This window comes from Nematolebias whitei, chromosome 3 (assembly GCF_014905685.2).
Source record: "Nematolebias whitei isolate Nwh7 chromosome 3, NemWhi1, whole genome shotgun sequence".
In the NCBI taxonomy this organism is placed as follows: Eukaryota; Metazoa; Chordata; class Actinopteri; order Cyprinodontiformes; family Rivulidae; genus Nematolebias; species Nematolebias whitei.
Genome location: NC_056500.1, coordinates 24,744,847 through 24,750,544, shown reverse-complemented (window position 1 = coordinate 24,750,544; position 5,698 = coordinate 24,744,847).

Genomic DNA, 5,698 nt, shown 5'->3' with positions numbered 1-5,698 from the left:
AGTGTTTGTGGTGATTTTGGTCCAGTATTTGAAGGGGTTCGTTACAGTGACGGTTTCTAGTAAGAGACTGCTGTTCAACGGAAATGTCCAAAGATCGTTCCATACTATGATTTCTGGCCATTTAATCTGCTTTCTGCGGTATTTGCTCCAATCTGGAAGGAGGAGGAAGTCTGAACAAGTAAAAAAAAAAAACCCTGCAATTCAAGTAGTTTCTGTCTGAAAACAAAACACACGTAACAAATGTTGAAAACATTAAAACTATGCGTCCATTTCACTGTTATTGGGCTAAAATTTGGTTTCATAGGAGCTGAAATGAAATAATGCACATAATGAAATGATCAAGATGGCCAAACTGACTGTAGTTCTATTATTTCTCATCAAATCTGATCTTTATTTAGGCTGGCGTGAAGGTTGGAGGATGATTTGCATTTCTTTCCTCTCTGTGGCATCTTTACACAGCCTGCTGAGATCTTATCTGGTGTGGAGGCCTTTCTCATTTTTATTTGCAGATGACAGCTGTGATCAGGTTTTCTAACACTATGGGAAAATGCAACAAAACACTGAAGGATTAAGTGCTCTCTTGTAAATTTTTTAACTACGCAGCACATGGTGAAGAATGTTGCTGCAGAGACGTGTACCGACAGGACAGGACCCTGTATGCACTCATCATTTTAAGTGTTCACACGTTTTTCAGAAACAAGTGGCTGCTGGTTTTACCTGAGTAACCAACAAAGCAAATAAGCAAGGAGTGGAGTTCCACCGCAGGTGCAAGCAGGTGGAACAGGGTGAGTCATAGACCGTGGAGTAAAAACACCTGAGGTGCCGGTTGATGACTGTCTCTTGACCCTACTGATCACAGGCAAAATGTCTGCATACCTATGTCATACAAGAAATAAATAAAGGCTTCTTCATGGTACCTTTGTATTTGTCTTTCTTAGAGAAACTGATTTTTTTTAAAGCTTAATAAAACTGTGACAAAACCCTCCAACATCAAAATCAAACTGACTGAAATCAAACGAGCAATAAAGGTGAAAAATGCATCATCTGCCACATTTATGCCACAGTTTTAGATTAAGATCATCCTAAATTGAGATGGAGTTGGTCAAATCTAGAAAATATTGTGCAATTTCATGTAATAATGTCAGATAATTCAAAATGTGTTGTAGAAGATTCTCAGCTACTACAATACCAAATTTTAGCCCACTATCTGTAAAACTGTCTGATTTAAAGCCACGTTTGTGTTTCTTACAGGTGGTTTGCCGTGGTGACCGTCTTCAATTGGATCAACTCCAAAAGTTAACCAGTTGTCGCCGTGCATTCAAGGATTACTTTCTCAAAGTTTTATTAAAATGTCTACAGTGGTTCAAGAGTTATTTTGCTAACAGACAGACATTAAACAAGATGTCAAACGTCAACGTCCACCTTCAACTTTTGGTTCAGACAACCTGGAAATATATTTATTTTATAAAATCCTACAGGGACTCCTGGATACAAAGAGTTACAAAGATTTAAAAAGAAAAATATAATTTCCTGTGAACATGCAGCGTGAACGCTTATTGCTGGATGATTTCTTCTGAAAACGTTTAATCTCTAAACTGTTAATGTAGGGATCTGCACCTGCCCTGCCCTGTGCGCATAATTGATTAGCCTCCAGGTGTTTGCATTTAATTAACGTCTCCTCTTTATACGCCTAGTTCTCCTGCATCTCAGGCAGGGGAGCATTAAGTGCCAGGCTGCACCTTCACGGTCGACTCCTAGTGTCCTATGTTCCGAGTATTCCTATGAATTGTAAGTAGTGTTGCTGCCCTGTCAGCATTATATGTTTATTGTTTTCCTTTTTATAAATAAATACCTTTTTGTGACATCGTTGGAGCTCTGCTTGCGTTTGGGATCGTGACAGTAAATGTGAGCTGAATTTGAACAACTGTCATTTCACAAAAGCAGGAAACATCTGAAAGCAGAGGAAAAAACAGCTGAAATGTGTAGAAAAAGCTGAGTGGGGCAGAGAGAAGCTGAAGAGATGAAAAGTGGTTAAATCAGAAAAAAATAGCTGGAAATAAAAAAAAAATGCTTAAATTAACAGAAAGAAGCTGAAAGTATCAGAAAAATAGCTGAAATGTGTAGAAAATCCATCCATCCAACCATCATCTGTCCATCCATCAATTCATTGTCTATCCATCCAGCAATTCATTAATCCATTGCCCATGCATCCAGCCAGCCAGCCATCATCTGTTGGTCCATCCATCCATCAATTAATCCATCGTCCATCCATCCAACCATCAATCCAGCCATCCATCATCTATTCATCCATTCTTCCATCCATCCATCCATTAACCATCCAGCCAAGCCATCCATCTATCATCATTCATTCATCCATCATCCATCCATCTATGTATCCATCAATCCATCATCCTTCCATCATCAGTCATCCATCCATCCATTCATCTATCATCCATCCACCATCCATCCATCCATTCATTGATGATGAATCCAGATCTCTCTTGAAAATGAGTCTTTGTGACTCATTTAGTCTCACATGTATAAATAAAGGATGAATGAATCCATCCAGCATCCATTCATCCATCCATCCATCGTCCATTCATCCATTATCGATCCAGCCATCATTCATCCAATCATCCATTCATCAATCATCCATCCATCAATTCATCAATCATCCATCCATCTATTGATTCTTCTATCCATCCATGATTCATCCAAACAGCCATCATTTATCCATCCATTCATCCATCCATTCATCCATCCATCTATGCATCATCCATCCATATAGTCATCCATCATCTAACCATTCAGCCAACTATCCATCCATCCATCCATCCATCCAGTTTTAAGACTGGGCTAAGACTTTCCTTTTTGATAAATCCTATTATTAGGGTTGGCTTGTTATGCTGCCATAGGCTTAGACTACTAGAGGACAAACTGACCTAATTTCCTTAAATGAATTGTTAAATTTGAATAGCTTTCATTTGATACTATTTCTATCTTAACATGTGATTCTCAACCTGCCATTGTGTATCTGTTCTTCCTTCCTGTTCCTCTCAAACCAAGCCGGTTGAAGCAGATGGCCGTTTATCCTAAGCCTAGTTCTGCTGAAGGTTTCTTCCTCATGAGGGAGCTTATCCTTTCCTCTGTTGCCTTCATGCTTGCTCAAGATGAGAGTTCAGCGATGGAGTTAAACTCAAAGCTGTCTGCTACTCAGATAAATAGTGTTAACTTATTATATATATATATATATATATATATATATATATATATATATATATATATATATATATATATATATATACAGTATATATGTACAGTATATACATATATGTCAGAGGTTCTTTATTGTTGTTTGCACCACATGTGGTACATGTGGTAGAACGAAATTATGTACACAGGGTCCCAATTACATCCAACAATAAAATGTAAAGAAAAACAATGATAACATCTAAGATATGAACTAAGAAAAACATGACCTAAAAATACACTAAGCACTAATAGCATAAAAACATTACGTCGAACAGCAGCACGAACATGAGCATGTATACACATGGTATATGTATATGTACATTATATATATATATATATATATATATATATATATATATATACTGTATACAGAACATGTCAACATATCTTGACTCACAACTTTTACGTCTTCACTTCAACATATCTTGACATGTCCTGTGACCCTTTGCACAACTGGTAGTCTTATTTAAATCACAAGAGAATGTGAGTAACTAAATTAACTAATGCTGTCTGTGATGGGAACCTTATATGCATATATTATTTAATTGTTTTCTAATATTTGAAACATCCTGGCAATTTAGAGTAGAAAAAATCAACTACAACATGTGTAAGCCATTTAGCTGAACCCATTATGGTTTGGTAGTGTGTAAAATATGGCACGTTGTTTCTCCTGCAGTAATATAAATCTGTCAATGTGAGGAGCCTCAACTTTATGACTTAAAGGAACGTACATAATTATGAAGGATGACACCTTGGAGCTGCATGATTTAAGAAACAGGCAGAATCAGAAGGAAACATCTTTGCAGCAGTCTTAGTGCCCTCAAGGTGAAAACTCGTAAAACAGGAAACTGTCTCCTGAACAAACATGCAAACTCATATAGACATGCTGATAGCCTGCAATGCTGACTGCAATGCTACTTATCTTTTCTCAGATCACCAAATACACTATGAATAAATACATTAAATCCTTGGTTGGTGGTGTTGAAATAAACTGAAATGAATTGAATTAAATATAAAACACCTATAGGTGGTTTTGATCAGCCTCTGAATGGACTGAACTCTGGTAAAAGGGGTTTTTGACATTTACTTGACTAACCTTTTCCTCTAATTCCACTCTCAGCATTGAATACATATTTAGAACAATTACAAATATGAACCTGAACTTACTCAGTTATAGATGTGCATCCAATAAATATTTTTCAGAAGGTTTCATTAAAATCTGTGCCATGGTTCATACAATGTTTTGCACACAAACATTGTCTCCAATAGAGGTCAGATAATTTCTTATTGTGCAAACAAAAAAAAGAAGGGCCTGGTACGGCTAGGACAGTTAACGGATGAGAGATTACAATTAGACAGAGAACATGGTCAATACCCCTTTCAGGATCTAATGAAAAATTGTTTGTTACTCCAAACTGAATTTAATACTTTGTCTACACAGCAGGCAGAATATTTAATTTCTAAATCTAGACAGAGTTACTATGAACACAGTGAAAGGGCTGGACGTCTGCTTGCACATCATGTATGGCGACAGTCAGCCAGCCAAACTATTCCAGTTATAAACAGCAACCAGGGGGCTGCATGTCACGACAATGTTGGAATGAATACGTTTCAGTAAATTCTACCAGTCAGTGTATATGTCTGAGTCATCAGCTACCCTATCAGACTTAGAGAACTTTTTTAAAGATCTTAAACTTCCTTCAGTGAATCCTGATCTTGCTGGGGATTTGGAGAGGGTGTTCTCTGTAGCTGAGATAAACTCCGCAATCAACAATATGCAAAACAGGAAATTTCCTGGACTAGATGGCTTCCCATCTGAGTTTTTTATTTTATTTTATTTTTTATTAATTAATTAATTTATATATATTTTTTAACATTCATTCAACCGTTATTTAGACAGGTTAATCCCACTGAGCCTCGGGAACTCATTTACAAGAGAGACCTGATTTCTTAACAAAGAGTGATGACAACAGTGAGTAACAATGACAACAATAGACAGTCACAAAAGGGGCGTACAACATTTAAATTTCTGACTTTTTTTTTAACAAACCAAAACAAAAAAGCAACCAAAAGGACAGTCAAAAGGAAAAGTAGCGAAAAGAAAAAAAACAAACAAACAGCTAGATATGCCGTGTAGAAAACTAAAAACAGGAGCATGTCTGCATTGGTTTTTGCCAGGAACTTAACAGATATTGACTTAACAGCCACTTAGAGAGGTCAAGGTTGAGAGCTTCAGATCTTTTTGCAAGATATTTCAGGAAACAGGAGAGGAGTGGGAGAAGGCCGTTTTGCCTAGTTCAGTCCGTACATATCCGAACATACAACAAAGAACATAGAGCATCAGTCAAACATACACAAACTAATTAAACAGGCATTAACATACTTTCTACATACACTAAAAAGGGCCGCCAAGTGTCCCAAAATCTTTTTACAGAACCATTCATCG